This window comes from Pseudorasbora parva, chromosome 1 (assembly GCF_024679245.1).
Source record: "Pseudorasbora parva isolate DD20220531a chromosome 1, ASM2467924v1, whole genome shotgun sequence".
NCBI lineage: Eukaryota > Metazoa > Chordata > Actinopteri > Cypriniformes > Gobionidae > Pseudorasbora > Pseudorasbora parva.
This window is the reverse complement of record NC_090172.1, coordinates 49,130,327-49,153,694: the sequence shown is the minus strand read 5'-3', so window position 1 is coordinate 49,153,694 and position 23,368 is coordinate 49,130,327. Positions and strand designations below refer to the sequence as shown.

General features: G+C 41.9%; 1 protein-coding gene across 8 annotated transcripts in view; it reads left to right on the top strand.

Moving 5' to 3' along the window:
* Positions 1-23,368, top strand: part of htr2cl1 (5-hydroxytryptamine (serotonin) receptor 2C, G protein-coupled-like 1) — a 234,385-nt gene that overhangs the window by 188,344 nt on the left and 22,673 nt on the right. For 5 of the 8 annotated variants that reach the window (XM_067444561.1, XM_067444541.1, XM_067444531.1 and 2 more), the window contains one exon: positions 9,680-9,781. The exons of the other annotated variants lie outside the window; for them this stretch is intronic. The gene's annotated coding sequence lies outside the window, so the exon portion shown is untranslated. The remainder of the gene's footprint in view (positions 1-9,679; positions 9,782-23,368) is intronic. 8 annotated transcript variants of the gene reach the window in all.

Below are 23,368 nucleotides of genomic sequence, written 5' to 3'. Positions count from 1 at the left end.
TTCAATATTTTCGATGCTTCAAGAGATTCTAATTAACTAACTGATGTCACATATGGACTACTTTGATGATGTTTTTATTCCCTTTCTGGACATGGACAGTATGGTGTGCATACACTTGAATACGCTCTCGGACTAAATATAAAATATCTTAAAATGTGTTCTGAAGATGAACGGAGGTCTTACGGGTGTGGACCATTAGGTTGTCATTAGTCATTAATGACATACATTTCATTTTTTGGGTGAACTAACCCTTAATCTAATTAATCTAACCTCAGGGATACCAAATTCGAGACTGCCTAAAGGAGTTGGTCTGAGTTTGGTTGCGCAACTTGCGCTTGAACTGTGATGCACCATATAAATATTCATAATTTTATTTCTGAATGATGGGGAGATAAAATGGCTTAGTGAAAAGGCTATTTGCAAGCAGCACGACAAATAGTAACAGGATTTGTCATCTGAAAGCATCAGGTGATCCTGCAGTAGACAGATTCGTTGACTATAATTGGGTTTTGCATTTCAGCACAACGCCGCACACTGTGACGAATGTCCAATTACATTACACCTGTTTTTGATGCAAGAAACCTTGACTAACATTATAAGTGGATTTCAGGAAAAATAATAATAAAAAAGAAACAGCCACAGATCAAAGATGTGTTTGAGAGAGAGAGAGAGAGAGAGAGAGAGAGAGAGAGAGAGAGAGAGAGTGTGTGTTTGTGTGTGTGTGTGTGTGTGTGTGTGTGTGTGTGTGTGTGTGTGTGTGTGTGTGTGTGTGTGTGTGTGTGTGTGTGTGTGTGTTTGTGTGTGTGTGTGTGTGTGTGTGTGTGTGTGTGTGTGTGTGTGTGTGTGTGTGTGTGTGTGTGTGTGTGTGTGTGTGTGTTTGTGTGTGTGTGTGTGTGTGTGTGTGTGTGTGTGTGTTGTTCTTATCGCTTGGTAAATGATCACTCTGTGTATTTATGGATTCATATTCAGCAGATTCATACTATACTCATATTACTCTTCTCTCTCTCTCTAGGATGTACAGTTTGTACAGTATGAAATCCATTACGCCTATGGAAAGTTCCCATAAAACATGGAAACACGACATGCGTGTGTGTGTGAGTGAGTGAGTGAGTGAGTGAGTGAGTGAGTGAGTGAGTGAGTGAGTGAGTGAGTGAGTGAGTGAGTGAGTGAGTGAGTGAGTGAGTGAGTGAGTGAGTGAGTGAGTGAGTGTTATATTGGTGTGTTTTGTTTGTGTTTGTGTCCGGGACACTATAGGGGAAATCGATGTAGTCTGAGGGAAAGGTCAAATCTGCCTCTGCAGTTAATTAGTTACTTCAAACACCCTGCTACCAACCTACAATCCTCTCAGCGCACACACTCTTTTTTTATGTATATAAGATGATTCTGTCTTTATCGCTCCTTACTGGAGAAGTCAACTTCAGCCGAGCAGAGGAGAATAAGGGATGTTCTTACACTCAACATATACTATATATATATACTATATATATATATATATATCTCGCATGTGCCATTTTAATTTACGGTAAACTATTTGGGACAACTGACTGGATTTTAAACAAAAACTAAAAGCTACAAGCTCAGTGAATGCCTGAAGCTACATATGCCCATGAGAGAAGCCAATTCAAACAGCTCACCTGAGGTGCTTTTAGCTGTTTGGGACAAACTACATTATATTTGGATTTAATATTAAATCCAATTCTGTTCCCTTCAGTCCGGAATTATTTCTTATTTTGTTATTTCCTTTTTCTTTGAGGGATTGTTTGGCAGCCCTACTCATTACAAGCATTTTCTTGTTCGTCTATGATCTTGTCTACCTCTGTTACACCTTTACTCTCTCTCTCTTGCTCTCTCTGGCGTATGTCAGTCCTATTACTCTGTATTTCATCATTTAGCTATTTCTGCCATATGAATACCATATCGTCAGTAAATCATAGATGTTTAAGGATATTCTCTAGATTTTCCCAGGAGCGATTTCAGTTAAATTGGTTCAGTGAATCAGTGGATACTGACCAATGTCTTCTGAGAGACACGGCACAGAGCTGGATAATGAGAAGGCCTAATCAATCACTAAATGTCTGCTGTAGGAGAGATTTGAGGACCCCTCTGACCATGCACACTGCTGCTTTTCAATTATAGTGGACTTTCTATAGACTTTTAAATTGAGATCATGACACTTTCTATCCCCTTAGCCTTTGTCAGCTTTAGCATTAGTCCCCAAAGTATAGCTTTGTCTTTGTAAAAAGTCTTTCTCATTTACAAAACACACAGTTGTGTTGCATTGTTTGAAGTCTCTTTCCCACTCTTTCTCACATCCACGTCAGCAGCCTCTCTCCTGCAGAACTGAGGGATCTTGCGTAAGTTCTTTCATGATGTGTGTTAGCAGGGCATGTTTCCTCCGCCTGTTACATCAGAGCTGGGATTTTAATCAACTCACTGTATTACACACACACACACACACACACACACACACACACACACACACACACACACACACACACACACACACACACACACACACACACACCATAAAAACATCTGTAACCTTAGCCAGCTCTGAGATCATATATTTCTAGTTTATCCTCAGAGCTTCAGATGTGTTTGGGTTTCAGGTTAGAGGAGATTTGATGTCAGGTGTAATGAAATTTTATAGGATTTATGGGTAATCTGCTTATTTATTGTAATCTGTGAATTGTGATGTTAAGTGATTTCTGTGCTCCAAATGGCATTGCAGAAGTAATGGCTGTTTACAAACAGATGAGCTATTTATACCCAATTTATATCTAAGTTGGCAGATGCATTTGTCTGACATTGCATACATAAAATATATAAATTGCAGTTATTAGATTTTCTGGGACCATGAATTTGGCACTTGCTTCAGTAGCTGCACATTTTTGTTTGGCTGCTATAACAAGGTCTTCTTTCATAAATAATAAAATAAGGAATTGATATGAAATCCCAAATATGCATATTGAATGCAACGTTTGTCCATTTGAAACAGGCAAAATGCTCCAATGGCAAACAAATCGTAATCCAGAAACCTGGGTCAGGGGAATGAAAACAATGGTCATGACTCATGACAGTCAACAATGGCATTAGAGAACACTTAGCAAGGCAGTAGAACTGGCAATACTTAGACATGTAGCAGTGTGAACACATGATTTAAATACAAGCTGAACTGGAAATGACATGACAGGAGCTGATGTGACAGAAACAGTGATAGAGTGATAGAGTTCAATATTCAAGTGAGGGCTCCCTCTAGTGGATGGGAGCCCAATCAGACGTATAAATGCTGGTTAAATTTATATTTTGTTAACAACATTGATTGGACAAACACAAAACCTGTTTAATACCCGTCAGTCTGTCTCATTACTTCAATCTAAATATTGCATTTTTAGCTTCTTCCCTCTGACTGTAAAAATATATAATATTTATAAGATGCATAATAATGTTATGTTAAATTTATAAAAGTTTATTATGTTAGGTTGGTTTACCTTATTAAATTACGTATTTGCTCTACAAGTGTCAGTGGAAAACAGAACAATAAAAACACTAAACTAACAAAATATTTCCTTTTACTAAAAAAACCCATAAAATAACACTTAATCTCTAAATTTACTCTCCTAATGCAGTCCCTTGTAAAGTATGCTGGGAACTACAGATCCACTGCCCAGTTCGTTCATTTCACTCAGCAATGTTAAGTTGACTAAACAAACACTTATTAAGTAAAGCTGTCAATACGTAGAAACAAAAGTCAAGTTCATGTAGTTACACAAGTTCCCTTTATCGAGGGAACTCGCACTGCGTCGTCGAGTGACGACACTCTGGGAATGCCCTCAGCGTGATGCCTCTGAAGTATGAATTAAATCTATCCAATTCTGATTGGTGCTGCGTCATGACGTAGTAGATGACGGCATAACTGGAAGATACAAAGCGACGCTGATACACCCAAACAATAGCTCCATGGCTGGTATGGTGTGTGCGGAGAGACACTTATGGTTAAATCTCTCGGGGATGAAGGAGAAAGAGAAACACTTTCTCATTCCCCAGTTTCACCTTCTGGCCTCGTTGGCAGCGCGGTACACTTCGTCGTCGAGATGTTTCAGGAGGTGAAAAAGCAGTCTGCGGCATTCCAGCAATACCTCCCTTGTCGTTCCAGCTCCTCGGGGAAGGCTGCCTTAAGCCTCGGCCGTCTACCAGCTCGCACCGTCAGGTGCAGAAAGAGAGCATCGCCTCCCACGCCCCTCCCGAGGGAGCCTGGATAAGGAGGCAGCGTGTTTAGGGTAAGCCGTCAGAGCCTAAAGGCGATCTGAGGACCGTCCTTTAGGCAAAGAGGGCTTCCACCAAGCAGTCCTAACTGTCAATGGACCTATGAGAGCTGTCCCCCCCGGGGCGGAGCGACTGTGGGGGTCATTTTCCCCACGGAGCTCTCTGGAAATCAGTGCAGTATTCCCGCCGTCCAGAACGCTTCGGGCCACACTGATTTCCCGCGTACGCACGCTGCCTCAGCCTCCTCAGGAAAGACCTGCGGTGGGGCGGCAAATGCGTCCACACACCGGTCAGCCACTTCAGGGGGTCGGGAGAGACACTCGGTTGACACCCGAAGTCAGCTGGTTCTCTTAGTAGATTATCTCGGCGCATGGTCATGCCTTCCTAATATATCTGCGTGGGCCCTGCATACTGTAGAGCTGGGTTATAGGCTTCAGTTCAGTTCACCTCCCCAGAATTTCAATGGGGTGGTCTGGACGATGGTCGGCCCAGAGAAGGTTTGGGTTATGGAGCAGGAAGTACAATCCCTGTTGGCCAAGGAGGCCATAGAATGTGTTCCCCTGGCAGATAGGGAATCGAGATGTCGTTCTGACCAACATCAGGTGCTTGGGGCTGAGACTCAACATGAAGAAGTGTGTGTTGACGCCTTCCCAGAGAACTACGTTCCTGGGGGTCGTATGGGATTCTACGACGATGCCGGCACAAATGTCTCCCGCAAGCGTGGAAACCATACGGGTGACGGTCTCCAGAATGAGGCTAGGCCACAGCCTCACTGTGAAGCTGTTTAAGAGAATGCTGGGTCTCATTGCAGCAGCGTCCAACATGATACCTTTTGGCCTGCTGCACATGAGACCCTTACAGTGGTGGCTGAAAGCCAAGGAGTTTTCCCCGAAGGGGAATCCGTTTCGTATGATCAGGATAACACGCAGATGCCTTCGTTCCCTCGTCATATGGTGGAAACCTTGGTTCCTGTCCCAGGGGCCAGTGCTGGGAGCATCATGTTGCCGGAAAACCATTTCAACAGATGCCTCCCTCACTGGTTGGGGCGCGGTCAATGGACGGCTACTTTGCGAGGGGTCTGTGGGAGACCAAGCATTCCACTTGGCATATCAACTGCCTGGAAATGCTGGTGGTCTTTAAGGCTCTGAGGAGCTTTTTCCCAGACCGCTGCAGCCACCATGTCCTAGTACGCTCGGACAACACAGCTGTGGTCACGTGTCTAAATCATCAGGGGGGTCTGAGGTCGTGCCTTCTATGCAGATTGCTGCATCAGATCCTTCTGTGGTTCCAGGGGAAACTGTCGTCTCTCAGAGCGATGTATGTCTCCGGGGACCAGAACCAGGGAGCAGACATCCTGTCGAGGAAGGGGCTGAGGCCCGGGGAGTGGCATCTCCACCCACTATGTGCAAGAGATTCGGCCCAGTGGAAGTGGATCTGTTCGCGTCTCGAAAGAGACATCCCACTGTCACGCATCCAGCCCCGCTTGGGCTGGACGCCATGATGCAGACATGGCCGAAGCTGCATCTGTATGCATTTCCCCTGAACGCTCTGCTCCTGGAGTCCTGGAGCGGGTCCGTCAGGAGGGAGTCAGCCTATTTCTAGTGGCACCCTGCTGGCCGACCCAAGTATGGTTCTTGGACATTGTAGCACTGCTAGATGGCCTTCCATGACAGGTCCCTCTGAGGAGGCAGGGGGCAAAATTTTCCACCCCCGGCAAGAGCTATGGAACCTCCGGGCCTGGCCCCTGAGGGGGCTCGGTACTTAGAGGCTGGTCTGTCAGCAGGTGTGGTTGAGACCCTACTTAGTTCCAGGGCTCCTTCCACCAGGAGACTGTACAGCCTGAAATGGAATGTTTTTTCCACTTGGTGTAGAGAACAGGAGATGGATCCGGTTAACTGCCCGGTGGCTTCAGTGTTTCTCCAAGATCGTTTCTCTGCTGGTCTTACCCATCCACACTTAAGGTGTATGTGGCTGCTATTGGGGCTTTCCACTCGCCTATAGGTGATGGGCCTTTGGGGAAGCACCGTCTGGTTGTACAGTTCCTACGTGGGGCTCGGAGGATGAGGCCTACAGCTCGTTCTAGAGTCCCAACCTGGGACCTGGCAGTAGTGTTTGAAGGGCTGGCTGAGGCCCACTTCGAGCCACTGGAGTCGGCTGAGGCAAAGAACCTGACCCTGAAGGTGGCCTTCCTCCTTCCTATCACTTCAGTTCTCAGGAGAGTGGGGGATCTCCAGGCCTTGGCAGTCACGCCAACTTGCCTGGAGTTTGCCCCTGGCGGAGTAAAGGCCATCTTACATCCTAGACCGGGCTATGTGTCTAAGGTGCCATCTAATGTGGCACGGTCATTGGTTCTTCTGACTTTCCATCCTCCACCTCCCATGACGGCGGAAGAGGGAAGACTTCACCTGCTCTGCCCAGTCAGAGCTCTGAGAGTGTATCTGGAGAGGTCTTCCCAGTGGAGGAAGTCAGACCAGTTGTTGGTGTGCTTTGGTTCGCCCAAGAAAAGGCTGCCTGCATCTAAACAGACAATCAGCAACTGGATTGTCCAGGCTATAGCCACGGCCTATCAGGTGCACAATCTGCCTTCACCGTTGGCCGTGAGGGCTCATTCCATCAGGGGCATGGCCTCATCGGTGGCCCTCCTTTCTGGCGTCTCGCTTCAAAAAATTTGTGATGTGGTCGGGTGGGCCACTCCGCACACCTTCATTCGTTTTTACAATCTGCAACTCCCGGCGACGCCTGGTGCCAGAGTGCTCGCGTCCTTAGTGTCCCTGGTTTCCCAGCTTCATACTAGGACAAGTGTGATTACGGCGTGATATAGTGGGGTAGTTCGTTCCCAGAGTGTCGTCACTCGACAACGCAGTGCGAGTTCCCTCGATTAAGGGAATGTCTCAGGTTATGTCTATAACCCTTGTTCCCTGAGAGGGAACGAGACACTGTGTCTCGTCGCCACGCCTGTCACAAGCAGAACGCTTGCTTCATCGCAAATAAGCTAGTGTTTGTGTGTATCAGCGTCACTTTGTATCTTTTGGTTATGCTGTCATCTAATATGTCATGACGCAGAACTAATCAGAATTGGATAGATTACATTCACACTTTGGCGTTCCCAGAGTGTCATCACTCGACGACGCAGTGTCTTGTTCCCTCTCAAGGAACAAGGGTTATAGATATAACCCGAGACGTTTTTTTAAGTAATGTAAACAAGGATGGTTTGAGTGAAACTTACAACAGTGAAAGTTCATTTTTACAGGGTAAAACAATCAGGGTAAAATATTTTTTTTGTTAATAACACATTAACCCAAAGCCATAAAGACCCATGTCATTTCTCAGGTTTACTTTTTCAGTGGTATTTTATAAGAAAATACCGTACCACAAAATGTAGTAGGGACAAAAAATGTTTTTTTAAATCACACAAACAAAAATAATAAATGCTAGTCCTAAAGACGACACGCAGTCATAATGTGATTGCATGGTTTTAGCAGAGATTTGCAGATTTTGGCACCCTGTTCATCCTGTCTGTCTTCAACCACCTGTTATACACTCAGCGAAGCCTCTGGCATATGTGCTCAACCCTTTGTGTGTGTGTACATGTATACTGGGATTATTACTATGCATGAGAGGTTGGACCACAAGTCATATTTATTCAAAAGCAAAGTTATTTTTCTGCCCGCTGACCATGTGACAGAGAAGTGGTAAGAGTTGTTTTTCCTGTGCATAGACTGTGGAGAAAGATGCCCAAATGAAGAAATATACAGTGGAGAAAAAAGAGAGAGGCTAAGGCATTCCCTTCTAAACTATCTTCTTTAGACAGGATAAAAACAGAAGACAAATATTATCCTCACTGCATTTTTTGGTCTGTAATTCTGTAAATGAATAATAATTTTAAAAAAAATCTACTATAGGTTACACTTATTCTTAAAGTCCTTGTGTTGAAAATCAAGTTAATGTTGTTTGTATGTCTGTGGCGCTTTTAATATTTTTTAAAACAGACCATGTGCAACTTCATAAATCAACACCATTGCTGAGTATTTTCTCTTTATTAAAACTGCAGTGAACCAAAGACAGTCTCAAAATGTGGTTTGAAATCTCTGGTGTTTCTGACAACACAAACTACCTTGTAACCAATCATGTCAGCGGGCAGGCTTTAGCATTTCTATTTAGCAATCTATTTAGCATAGATTTTTGCAATATATATCGGGTGAAATATGAATATGATGTATATTGCGATGCTATGCCTTTTTCCACTGACATTGTTGTTCAAAGTGTTTCTAAAAAGATACTGACTAATACTAAAGGCAGACTGAGATGACAAACTTGTAACATTATTAGCTGTTTAATAACGCAGTCAAACATCAATAATCATATTAATTACCGTATTATTATGATACGGTATATGAATATGATACCGTATCATATTATTATGTGTCTGACTGTATAGCGCTACACTGACAAAAATGTATGTTTTGTACGACAAATTCTGCTTTTAAAGTTTAAACTACTTTAAAAAATCCACTCAAAAATTTTCTGCAGCTGGTTGCCTTAAACTTTTAAGTTTTCTCAACTTTTATTTTATTTTTTATTTTTTACAGTGTATTATACAGTGTTTACTTCAGTAAGTTGGCCGACTGTATTTCTGAGCTTGCGCAAGTGGGTGGAGGCCGGGCTAATTTGCATATTCACAAATCCATGTATACTAAATAAAGCCAGGGTGTAGAGTAACATTCAAGCTATTTTAAAGGAACATGGCGACTTTAAGGGATAATATCATTAATATCATTGCGCCGCTGCACCCATGGTGCGGCAGCAAAGTTCCTTGATTATTCAGTGATCATTATTCAGTTTATGTCATTTCAGTGATCAAAGATGAGCTTTAAAGTATTAAATTATTGACTACACTTTAAATTCCTAAAAACAGGACTTCCCTCTGCAGACAAAACTTAAAGCCACAGTTAAATTGCCTTAAACACAACACCTATGCTTTTTTGGCTTCATACAGTCATTCTAATTTACATAGATATTCAAATTCGGTTGTCCCCCAAAGGCTTGTTAAAGCGTCCTGAAAGATAAATGATCACAGCCTTTCAAAGAGGGAACTCCTTTTAATTTTAACAAATCATTTCTGGCCTTTAATGGTTCACATTTCAAAAGGAAGTGGATCAGAAATGGGCTGACAAAGCAATTGGTGCCTGGGCATTTAACGAGGGGGCAAAGGGGGCACTAACTTTCCCGTTTTCCCTTAATTGCTTGTCTTTCATTATGTCCTCTTGACACTCGCTTTGCATCTAATTAAAATATTGGATGAATATTCAGCGTAGAGCAGGGACGCTTCATTGTTTGGGTTTGTAGGATTAAAACAAGAGTATGTGACAGTGGAAAAGAGCAGCGTCTGATCAAGTGTGTCTCTTTCCCACAGCGGGCAGCACTCAAGTCGGAAGGCAGACTTTGATTGACAGCTGACTGTGGATAAGCTCCTGACGGTTCACTCTGCAGTTCTGCACGCTGAAGGAGCTCTCAGGTGAACACTGTAAAACTGAAGGTTAAGGGGCCCACAGGGTGGAACAGATGTTACTTGCTGCATGCATTCCAATCGCTAGCAGAATATTGATAACAGAATGAGATTGTACAGGGTTAATCAATGTGGGGACACTTCTTATTTTAAGAAGTAATTATATAGATGAATGCAAGAAGGGATTGAGCGATTAAGCATGTACATGGTGTAAATTGAGAAAATATCTGTGGAATGAATGAACGAACGAACGAACGAACGAACGAAGGAATGAATGAATGAATGAATGAATGAATGAATGAACGAACGAACGAACGAACGAACGAACGAATGAATGAATGAATGAATGAATGAATGAATGAATGTCAAAAAGTGAAAGTGGGAGATTGTTTTGACTGTACAGCAGCTCTAGATGAAAGTCATTGTCCTGCTTATGTACGTTTTTTTTATTGATTCATTTCCGTTGTAAAATTCATTAGTTATTAATTTAGGGGCCGCTTACACAATACCATTTTCAAGTGAAAACAGAAAACTTTTCATGGGTTCTGGCCGTTCATTTACTCAACAATTATGTTTTGGTGGCGTGAGAACGCAAACGTTGAATCCTAAACAGATAAACAGAGCGACTAATATTAGCCGCAGATGCTATTCTTCTTATGATGTAACAAGTACATCAGGTGTTAGGGGAAGTTTTTCCGGTTCCTTCTCGGACAACACTAGGAAGACAGAGTTTCAAAGTTTAGGTTAAAAATAAGAAAATGATTTGCCTCCTACAGTTGATTTTTATGTTCTGGATAATACTCTAATGACTGCTAGTGCATGCAATTGTAAAGTTACTTATTGTACATAAAATTGTTAATAGAATGTCTAAAGTGGTCTAAAAAAGTGCTACAATTGTTTATTCAGTAATTAAATAATAAATGAATTAATAATTGATAAATCATAATTAATAAAATGTATTACCGCAAATTAATTAATTCAGTAATTTATACACATCCATTTATTCATGAGTGAGTGAGTGAGTGAGTGAGTGAGTGAGTGAGTGAGTGAGTGAGTGATTGAGTGAGTGAGTGAGTGAGTGAGTGAGTGAGTGAGTGAGTGAGTGAGTGAGTGAGTGAGTGAGTGAGTGAGTGAGTGAGTGAGTGAGTGAGTGAGTGGAGTGAGTGAGTGAGTGAGTGAGTGAGTGAGTGAGTGAGTGAGTGATTGAGTGAGTGAGTGAGTGATTGAGTGAGTGAGTGAGTGAGTGAGTGAGTGAGTGAGTGAGTGAGTGAGTGAGTGAGTGAGTGAGTGAGTGAGTGAGTGATTGAGTGAGTGAGTGAGTGAGTGAGTGAGTGAGTGAGTGAGTGAGTGAGTGATTGAGTGAGTGAGTGAGTGAGTGAGTGAGTGAGTGAGTGAGTGAGTGAGTGAGTGAGTGAGTGAGTGAGTGAGTGATTGAGTGAGTGAGTGAGTGAGTGAGAGTGAGTGAGTGAGTGAGTGAGTGAGTGAGTGAGTGAGTGAGTGAGTGAGTGAGTGAGTGAGTGAGTGAGTGAGTGAGTGAGTGAGTGAGTATGAGGAATTTGCACAGTTTGTCACTGTCATGACAATGTGACCAAATGACAGACATCACAAGCGGAATTATGCAAATGCTGCATGTTGAATAATGATGAGCAAGAACAATGAAAAGACTGTTGCACAAAGCTATCTTAATGTTCTTCGTTCTTCCACTCTCTTTTAATCCTAATGGCAGTGCATTCAGTATTCCCTTGATAGCCTTCATGGAAACTATGAAGTGAAAACAACTCTCACCTCAGGTTGGCTGCATGAAGCTAGGGGCTTCCTGAGAGCAAACACTCAGAGAAAAAGCCCAGAGGGAGGTTCAAAGAGGTGAAGAGGATGACAGAATGACACAAACTCCGTAAACAGTCTCAGGGACCCTGTTAGGACACACCATTGTAGAAAGCTTTTCAAAATGAGCACTTGCCACTCCTGTTTGCTGTCTTGTTTGTTTTGAGGGCAAAAAGACAATACACAGAGAAAGAAAGACTCTTACCCTCTCTCAGTACTTCATTTCCACAAAGCCTAAATCCATGCAGTAACTTGACACATAGGTGGATGTGTGACTGTGTAACTGAGAGTCGAATTAGGGCTTAGCCTTCACAGCAAAGGGCCGCAAATGCGGGTAACAATGTTGAATTGAGTGAAATTCGGCTCGCCTGTAAATGCAGTTGATGAATTAGCAGATTTTTCCATTTTAGTACAAGGAGCCAGATGAACTAAGCTGCACGCATTAGGTTTTCTTTAAAGCTGAATGGTCAATGCGAAGTCAAAAGCAGCAGCGGGTGCAGAAACGGCCTTGGTTACATGCTAGAAATAAGGCACAAACTGTGTCAAAGCCTTTATGATGATAAATTATTATATGCCCTTTCAAGTGGCTAGTTTAGTGAAAGAACTAGAGATGTGGGACTTTCAGCACTAAAGCAGCCCACTTTTAGTGCTGTTTCTTATCCATTTATTTGTTTGTTTGCTTGTTCGTTTATTTCTTTTTTTATTCGCAGGGTCTGTGTGTGGGCAATGAAAGCCATTGGATTTGTGTCAGCAAGTAAAGTTTCCAAACAAACCAACAAATCCTAATTAGCATAGTCTCTCACAACATTCCTCAGCAAACACACACTCACACGCTTGCGACATAATAATGGTTTTAGGCAACCGGAATGTCAAAAACACCGGGTTTGTTGGATGATTCATGAGAGTGGTGATGGTGAGGTAATCAGAACAGACTGTGCATGCCCTTCAAATGTCTAGTCCTTATTTTTAATATGAAGATGCTGAGGATAAAGGGCTGTGTCACGACTCAGACCATTCACTTAGCTTGAGCATGTGTGCGGAAGTGTAATATCAAGGCAATACATTCAAAAAAAGAAATATTTACCTTTTTTTATTTATTATACATAATTTAAAGGTGCCCTAGAATGAAAAATTGAATTAGCCTTGCCATAGTGAAATAATAAGACTTCAGTACATGGACATCACTGTGAGTCTCAAACACAATTGCCTCCTACTTCTTATGTAAATCCCGTAAATCAAAAACACCAGAAAAAAAAAAAGTGACTCTCAACATAATCCCAACCGTGACGCAAGCGTTGGGGATCATTTATATGCACGTCCCCAACATTTGCATCTGTCCAAACATGTGAAATGTCAGGCGGAAATGACGGTAACTGGGACTGCAGATAAACTTCTATCATGGACCCATGTCATGTTCCAGGCTGTGCGGGAGACTTTTCTACCCTTCCAACAGATAAAAAATGTCAACAGTCATGGTTGATGTTTATAACCGGAAACCACAACAATTTATTTCAAGATCGTTGGTTTGTTCGGCCCATTTCAAGCAAGCTTCACTCAGCGTCTTAACCTGAAAAAAGTGCCAATTATAACTGTATTCCTGCAAGCAGTAAGTAGTGATTTATCCACTTATTGACTGTTTAAGCAATTTCTGATTAAATTGAAAGTTTCTTAGAGAGACCGCATTGTCTAGATAACGCAAGATGCTAGTACAGTAACAATAGGAAACGCCAAGTACCATACAAAACTAAATAGTGTGTCTAATGACAAAGGGTAATATTATTTTGTATTACAAAATACAACCGTAGATACATTGCTTACAGATCCTTCACTCGATCCTTCTAGCAAACGTCACCTTTTCCACCATATAAGTTAAAACGACAGTCATTTGACAAGGCTATTCATTTTGAAAAATAGAACATATTTCTCACGCGCGGATGATCTGAAAACACCAATAAACAAGTAAGCTGCATTTCAGCAATCTCCATTTGAGATTTTCTGCTTAAAGTGTCATTCAGTCGGTCTGTGTTCTGTCAGGCCGGTCAGGTCTCACGAGCCTCTTTACTGAACTGCTGTGAGCTGCTGAAATAAGCCAATCAGAGCAGAGCTTAACATTAATATTCATGGCCCTTCCAAATAAGGCAAAAACAGAGCATTACATCCTAGGGACAATTTATAGGGTTGTAAATGGACCTGTAAAACTGTATCTGGACAAGTTTTGCCCTTAAATAAGCCACATACCCTCTATGTAGATATCAGAGAACAATTTATCATATTGTTTGAAATCATTCTAGGGCACCTTTAAATGCATTATATGTTTTATCATTTTAAGTTATTTATTGGTTAATTCAACCATCCCTCAGTAAGTTATTTTTATTTATTTTTGAGGGTCTGCTTTCGGAGGGTCTGCTTTGCGACCCATGTAGCCCTCAACATTAGTTGTATGTGTGCGCTTGTACTTATGTGTGTTAGATAAGCCTTTCATGCTCTCTCTCACCTTCACACAAAGGCTTGAACCATTATCACAACAATTAATGCCCGCCATAAATCACAGAAAGAAAGAAAGTCAAAGAAGGAGATGAAACTTGTCATCTTCTGCACCATCTGTCTGTTTCAAGTAGATCGATGGATTCCACTCCAGACGTTATTGTTTTTTCTACTCTTCTTTACAAAAGGATTCATTTCATTTTTCTTCCCTCATTAATCACCCCATTCCTATGATATTGACAGGCACCATTTAACTGCCACATTTTATGATAGGGCAGCACTGTGATAAAAGTAAGGACAACCCAAAGGGGAGGGGAGTATTTATAGACCACAATAAGCCCTACAACTGAAGCATCTCTTTGTTTTTCAAGTGGGTGTTAATGTATTTCCCGACAGTACCACTATTATAAAATCAAATGAACACAGTAATCATTCAGTACCATGGGTATATTTCCAAATATTATAACCCCTTATTTATACTGCACACATCTGCGGCGCATTACGGATTATGCATTCATGCGGTGCCAACTCACACCAGGTGCATATCAGAGGAGAAGTAACTGGATTCACAAGACCATGAGATTTACCTGGGGGGGGGGGGGGTAAAAAGAATAAAAAAGACAAATCATTTCCAAAGGGGCGTCACCAACGGACGATGACGACGTATGCAGAGCAATGGAGAAATGTCTGAGACAGCAATTCTCTGTTTGTAATTTCGAGGAAGATGTTGCAATGGTTTCTGACGACTTTTGCCGTTGTTGTAAAAGAAATATGAAAATAGTTGGTGTCCACCGCCACTCCATCAACATTTTTGCAAAATTTGGAAAACTTAATAGCATCTCAGACCAACTGAAACATATTGGATTGCCTTTCGAACAGAAAACATCGAGTTCTGATCGCATTTGACCCATTGTAAGGCATTTGTATTGCGATTAGAACGCGATTTGGAATATTTTGAAAATAAAATAATATTGAGAAATCTTTGCAGAACTGTGTCTCAGAAACTTTATTCAAATTCAGTCATTTCAGATGTGTTAGAAATTTTTTAGACTTGAGCATAATTACGCTAGTTATTTACAATTGTTTACAATTTTGACAATGTTACCAGATCTAGTGTGAGGAAATAAGCACAGAAAGGTTAGATCCAGAGCTGCTGTGTAGTGTTAGCATATGATCACACTCCCTATCCTCCTCATTAAAGTAGCCGGTGTAATCCACATCTGGTAGCCGAGCGTTGTTCTTTGACCTGGTTTTAATGAAAAGGAAAAGTTTAAAATGCTTAAAACAGACGTGATAGCTGATTCGAATGAGTGATGTTCCTCGCTGGCATCCATCTTTGTAATGTACAAAATCTGCTTCGCCATCGCTGCGCTGTCGTCATCGTGTAAAGCGCGCCCCAACGTTTCTGATTAGTTCCGCGATTTCGACGGATTAGAAATGGGTTTGAATGGGCTCTTTGCCAGACTACTTGCAGAGCAAATCTAAATTTGCCAGAAGTTGTCTGGGTTTTCCCAGGCTACATCCTAGGTGTATATGACATTCTTCTTTCAGGCGAATACAATCAGAGTTATATTCAAAAATACCCTGGCTCTTTCAAGCTTTATAATGGCAGTGAAGGAGACATTTTTAAAGCCAAAAAAGTGCATCCATTATAATAGTAATCCACACAGCTCCGTAGGGTTAATAAAGGCCTTCTGAAGGAAAGCGATTATAACGAACAATGTTATAAAGTAAAATATCTAGCTTCTGTGTAATTCAAATTTTTTGGGTGAACTATCCCTTTAAAAGTCCAGTAATGAATGATAAGAATAAAATCTTTGTAGCTGTGTTTTAGTCATTTGAAATACATTCTTAATTATCTTTTGTATAACTGCGCAGCTTAGACAAGCCGTCCGTCAAAAGATTGGGCTCCTATCTTTAGTGAAGCACCGCGGAGTGCCGCTTCTTAAATGTACCGCGTTATGGCTGGTATAAACATAAGCATTGATTAGAGTGGCCGCGTTCAGCTCTGGTGGCCGTGCCAGTAGTTTTGCATATGATTAAGCCTGCAGTGTAAAACTAATCACAGTTAAATTTCTCCATGTAAAATTTCTAAGTCCTTCCATGGTCATAGACGCCTAGGTATATCCTTAAAAATTAAATTAACTTCACATTTACCAGGACATTCTACCGGGACACACAAATGCAGGTTGTATCCTTAATGAAATGCAAGGTGTCCTTGTCCTATTGCCATTTTGTCATGCCAAGAGAGTATGCAGGGGGCGCATTGGATGCCCTACGACAAGGGCTTTTTGCTAATGAGGATTCATATTCTCTGTTCTTTTGCTGGCCATATCAGAGGCTTTAGTAACTCACTTTGTTGTAGGAAAATCACAGGGGATTGTCCACAAGGACAGCATGAATGACGCTAAGTGAAGACAACCTTACCTACAGCACATGCTAATGGCTGGGCTAGAGGATGTAGTTTGATGGCGGGCCACCACTTCAAAAATTATATGCTATCAGACATTTCTGGTACTTTATGTTTTTCTCTCTCACTCTATCTACAGGGGTTGGACAATGATACTATAACACCTGGTTTTAGACACCAATATTTTATTAGTATGCTGTAGGGCCTCCATTTGCGGCCAATACAGCATCAATTTGTCTTGGGAATGACGGATAACAGCCCTTCACAGTGGCTAGAGGGATTTTGAGCCATTCCAGAACAGTGGCATGGTCACTATGTGATGCTGGTGGAGGAAAACATTTTCTGACTTGCTCCTCCAAAATACCCCAAAGTGGCTCAAAATTATTTAGATCTGGTGATTGTGCAGGCCATAGGAGATGTTCAACTTTGTTCAACACTGTCATGTTCATCAAACCCTTCTGTCAACAAGTCTTGCTGTTTTGGTGCATTTTTGTGGCACGACACCCCCTCCAAAATGGTTCAGTAGTCCTTGGCAGTGAAGCACCAATCAAGCACAGTAGTGAATGCTGTGATATTGCAGCCCGAACTATCACTGATCCACCCCCGTGCTTCACTCTGGACTCACAACAGCCCAGGTGCTAGGCCTCTTTAGGGAGTTTCTAGACTAAAACAATACATGTTTCACATTGAGCCCAAGCCCAAGATTTGCATCGTTAACACTAATACCCCTTTTCCACCAGAATGAACCGGGTGCTAGTTCAGAGCCAGTGATAGTGCCAGCTCGTAGTTGGTTCGAATGAGGAGCATTTTAAGAACCGTTTGCTTTTCCACATGCTGAGAGCCACAACAGAGCTAGGTCTTACGTCTCTGTATATGTCTCATCTTTCTCAGCAACACTAGTAAGGCAGCGGGAAACAAAAACACACCAGACGTGTTCTAGATGCATCGACGCTGTGCAGACTGACCTGCTTATGATATTTAAAAAAATGCATGAATGAATCAAATGCATAAGGAGTCGTATGCTCTTGCTGGACTCGTTGTAGTATGGCAATCAGTCTGCACCGCGCCAATGCATCTCGAACAAGCCTTCCGTCAACAATGGCGAACGTTGCGTTACTATTTATTCATGTGGCTTTATGACATCGTAAATCATCGGCATTAAGCACCATGAATCCAACGCATTCAAGCAGTTCGCAGTAATGTGTACAGAGTGATTACAATCGAGCAGCTGCTATTAGCTCCATTAGCTGCTATTTAAAAAATGGCAGATCTCAAGTTTGTGTTCAGCTTGTTGACCCCGCCCCCAGCGCCTGGTGTAATCGGTTCTTACTTCTAGCCCAGCAGTGTTTTGGTGCTACTTAAGAACCACTTTTCCTGGCTCGGAGCTGGTGCTTTGGGTGTGGAAACACAAAGAACCGATTTAAAACTAGGCTCTGGCGCCGAACTAGCACCAGTACTGCCTTGGTTGAAAATGGATGTCAGCCATGTAAGGCACCATCCAGCTCATCAGGAGCAGCTGGGGTTAGGTGTCTTGCTCATGGACACTTCGACACTTGGTCAGGTGGAACCAGGGATTGAACTACCAATCGTTTGGTTTGTAGACAACCTACATGAACCACTGCGTCACTGCCGCCCCAATGAAAAGGGGTATAACGAAAGCAACATTTGACATTGACACAAGTGACCAAAGGTTTGGCTATAGCAGTCTGAGCTCCCTGATCATGAATATTGACTCAGTGGTGCTGCACTTTGGCTGAAAACAGTTACATTGTGTAGTGAGTTCTGTATGAGCTGTGGTTTTGCGATATTTGGAGACAATCTGGGTTCCTACCTGGGCATCCATTTCAGTCAGCTTCCTCTTGCATCGACAGTTACTCCTGTTGGGTGGTTTTTCATACGTGGTGGTAGTGCTGGGCTGTATACCGGTTCATACCGGACCTTGGAGTATATTTGAATGATCGTGCTCCTCCCCATAGCCCCCCAGCACCACCTCATATCCCCCTGAGACAAGAGATTTATGCTATTTTATATTTTATTATAGATATAGAGATATTGTATTTCTTGAAAAAATCCTCAGATGATGCAAATATCGTCAATTTGCGTCATCGGAGGAATTTTTGGCCAGAGGCTAAAGACTACAGCCAGCAGAGAGAGCCATTTCTGCATGTTGTCAACCCACGCATAGGTGGATGGATCTCACTCACAGCACTCGGCTCGGGCAGCGGTGGGCATTCATTTAAACAGAGCTGTGTCGTGTAAAGTGTTTCAACTTCTCAAATGAATTCCTATGAAAGTTAGGCTTCCAAAAGCATGAACTGAAAATGCGCCAGACTGAACACACGTTGTGAATGTATACCACGGTCGCACTTACCTCAGCTCTCATCATGAGAGCTCATTCAGCTCATCCATGACTGTCAATGTAATCTGACTCCTGCAGCGTTGGTGCTGTGACACTCCCTAAGCGGCTTAATCACATTATATTGAACAGACACTTTCAGTTTTAAATTGTAGTGTTTGTTCTCTAACTGAACTGATTTTATGAAAATGAATTTGGTGGGAAAGTGACCCAGTGATTCAGTAGCGGTGGCTTTGGGAGTGGGAATTGTTTTCTTTCATCCCCATGAGACAAAAATACATTTTCTGTCTTTTCTCAGTCTAAATGGTAAGTGGACTGCATTTACAAGGGCCGCTGCTTTTCACCCTGTATATGCTACCACTGGGAGATATCATTAGGAAGCATGACATTAGTTTTCATTGTTATGCTGACGATACTCAGCTCTATATTTCCTCACGCCCTGACGAAACCTACCAATTCACAAGATTAACGGAATGCATAGCTGATATAAAAAATTGGATGAATAGTAATTTCCTGCAACTTAATTCAGATAAAACTGAATTTTTAATTATTGGACAGAAAAGCTCCACAAGTAGTAACCTAGAATACTGTCTAACACTTGATGACTGCTCTGTCAAGCCCTCGTCGTCAGTGAGGAACCTGGGTGTGCTCTTTGATACCAATATTTCATTTGAAAGCCACGTTTCTAGCATCTGTAAAACCGCATTCTATCATCTTAAAAATATATCTAAATTACGGCACATGCTTTCAATGCAAAATGCTGAACAGTTAGTACATGCGTTCATGAGCTGAAGGCTAGATTATTGTAATGCTCTACTGGGTGGTTGCCCTGCTCGCTTAATAAACAAACTCCAGCTGGTCCAAAATGCAGCAGCTCGAGTTCTTACTAGAACCAGGAAGTATGATCATTAGTCCAGTTCTGTCAACATTGCACTGGCTCCCTATTAAACATCGCATACATTTTAAAATCTTGCTTATTACTTACAAAGCACTAAATAGTTTAGCTCCCCGGTACTTAAGCGAGCTCTTAACGCATTATACTCCATCACGTCTATTGCGGTCTCAAAACTCTGGCCAGTTGATAATACCTAGAATATCTAAATCAACTGCAGGCGGTCGATCAGTTTCCTATTTAGCTCCTAAACTCTGGAATAGTCTTCCTAGCATTGTTCGGGAAGCAGACACACTCTGTCAGTTTAAATCTAGACTAAAAACACATCTCTTTACTATGGCATACACATAGAACATTTTTAACTTTCATTATTCAGATCAATTGACTGATTGTTAGGCTGCATTAACTAGGTCAGCCGGAACCGGGAACACTTCCCATAACACCTGATGTACTCGTTACATCATAAAAAGACTGGCATCTACGCTAATGTTAGTCTCTCTGTTTATCCCGAGGTTTATCCCTGGGGCCCTGTCCAGATCGGATGGTGGACCTGCCTGGACATGACCAGCTCATCCTGGAGTGTCTGCTGAGCCGTGTCAATTTGTGTCTCCTCTGAATTTGCCTCACTGGCATGACATGCTCATAACCCGTCTTCGGCGCAATAATTCCGATCTTTCATGTATTCATACTCTTGTGTAATCGACGCCCCATCCCATCATTTTTTTCCAAATAAATCTGTCTCTTCCGTTATACCCTGAAATTTTGAATATTCCAATCTAATATGATTTCTGACCTGTAAGGTTGCCAGAATAATAATCTTACACGGTGTGTTAATAGGCCAGAGGAGAACTGGCACCCCGACTGAGTCTGGTTTCTCCCAAGGTTTATTTTTCTCCATCATGCCCTGATGGAGTTTTGGTTCCTTGCCACTGTCGCCTTTGGCTTGCTCAGTTGGGGACACTAAAAAATATGATTAAAGTTATACAACTTATTATACAAATAAAATGTATGAATTAGGTCTTATTTAATTCTATAAACTATAATACTGATCTGCCAACATTGTTGCTATATGATAAATTAAAATAAGCTGATAACATCACTGTTTTCTCCAGTACGACTGTACAGCCAAATCTAATTTTGTCGCAATATTTTCCTGTTTGACACTGTGAAGCTGCTTTGACACAATCGTGATTGTAAAAGCGCTATATAAATAAAGTTGATTGATTGATTGATTGATTGATTTATATAGCGCTTTTAACAGACCCCCAAGTGTCGAGCTCATGAACACCTCGACACTTGGTCAGGTGGAACCAGGGATTGAACCACCAACCTCTCAGTTTGTAGACAACCCACATGAACCACTGAGCCACTGCCGCCCCAATTGAGGCCACCCCAATTTAGTCTAGAGAGCACCAATTCATGTCTACTTGCCGACATTACCCTGGATCGCATAGTTCTCGATACACCACAGAGACTTGCTGTCCTGGTCAAAGATGCGCCAGCGAGACACGCACCAATGGTTTGTCCTCTTTTGAACTCTGATAAGGCTCCCATTATGTTGTGTGGATTGCAGTATTTTATGTACAGCTGTGCTATTGCTCGGCTAATTCAGCCTTCACACTCTGCACTTCCTGATGGAATGAAAAAATCTGTGAAGATTGGCCACACGGCAATGCATATACTGTATATGCATGAAACCACACACACACACAGAGAGAGAGAGAGAGAGAGAGAGAGAGAGAGAGAGAGACAGAAATTCATGGTTTATGCTTCCTTACATTAAAATTCAACAATTGTTACAGATAGAGATCTATCACCTACCACCAGCTCACTTCTTTTGCAGTATCTCAAGAGTTTCTTTGATCAATGTTTGATAAAGCAGAATTGGCTGCTCACCATATGCTGCAAGGTAGTGCTTCGGAAAGCAATCAGCCCGAAGACTTGCATTCAAAGGCCAGCTCTGCCCGGATCATCATCATCATTCCCCCACATGCCTCTGTATGTTTGTTCTAGCGAACACTTTTAGATGATTTAATGGATCAATCAGGACGGCAGAAGGCATTCAGAGGTTTCTTGCATCCCTCAAAACCACTGATCCTTCAATCTGTGCAGCGTTAACATTAACCTAGGCCAGTCCTCCGGTTAAACCTTGCTGTAGAGGCCAGTGTAGTGCTCAGGGTGATGGTGTCTCGCTGATTGCCCTTGAATATCCAAGCAGCTCAAGTGTCATTGAATCAGCTTTGCGGAAAAGTGATCGAGGGATAGAGGAATGCATTGAACCGTGGGGTCACTCCGGGAGGAGGTGAAGAAACTGAAGTGGTCAATAATTAAACTAGAATTTTTTTTTAATTTATCTTTGATGGTGTGCTTTATTGTGGAAAACTAATAGCAGATCATACATAGCAAACTACTTTGTGTACTTCATGTAATACTTCAATACAGCGTCATGCCGTGACTGTTCATCTGAATGTTGCTATAGCAGACAAGCGGCAATTATCATAAGTGGAAGTTTACAAGGAAAGGAAGACGGATGCAGCGGGTCAGGAAGGGTATATAAGACTAACTCAGATATGATTATAGGATGAAGAGGTGCTAATGAAACCCTTGGAGGAACTTAGTGCAAAAGACGCTTTCATGCGGTATTGTGTTTGTCAGTGTGTTCGGATAAAAAAACAGGTGTTATATAAACAGGCTGGCTCATACGTACGTTGAGTAAAACCATGAAAGAGCTAAAAGAAAAAGAGAGCACCTCTCCCACAGAAGAAGCAAAAGGTGTTTCTCTGTTTGATGGAAAAAGAGAAGAGAAAAGGAAAGGGAGGGAAAAGATACTTAGAGAGAGAAAAAGAGTGAAGGGGGTGAAATTACAGCCGATGGTGCTCAGTCAAGGGCATAGAGCACCTCAACGGGCTCTTCACCGACTGCTTCTGAAATGTGGCAGAAAGAGAGAGAGATTGAGAATTGAAAAGCATGAAAGAACTTAAAGAAAGATAAAAATCAATAGAAGGTCTCCCTGGATGCCAATATAACCTTCCCACTCCCAGAGGCCTGCAAAAATAAAAAATAAAAATTACAAATGGATGGAAACTAATAAAATGCTAAAAAGAGAGGAAGACAGTAATATTGAAGATATCTGGTGTTTAATTGTTAAAATTCGTGCATTCATTCGTGCATTTCTGAAGTCCAGATATGTTTAATTTCCTAAATTAAAAAGAGGTTTTATACTTGTGCATACATGCACAAACTCAGTTTTTTAATTCATCATTGAACATGGAATTATTATATCGAATCAGTATATGCAATATCTTTTTGATTTTCAAATTTAAAAAATGGCAGTTTAGCCTTAATGAACTGTTATACAATCCATAGTCATTGATTTTTCTGCTACGCATTATTGTCTTTTTCTGTTTTATAATGGAAAGAATAGGTAGAATAGTTTTTTTTAGAACTGAAGCGATAAAGCTTCATCCTATCTTAGCAAAGTAGGATGAGTTGAAATTTCTGCACCTCACCCTACAATAGCTGATCATGAGCGGGTGATTGCTGATATTAGAGATCCAGTCTGGCATCATGCATACATTTACAAACGGCTTATTTTACTTTTTTTGAGACCTGTGCCGCTCAAAAGCATGC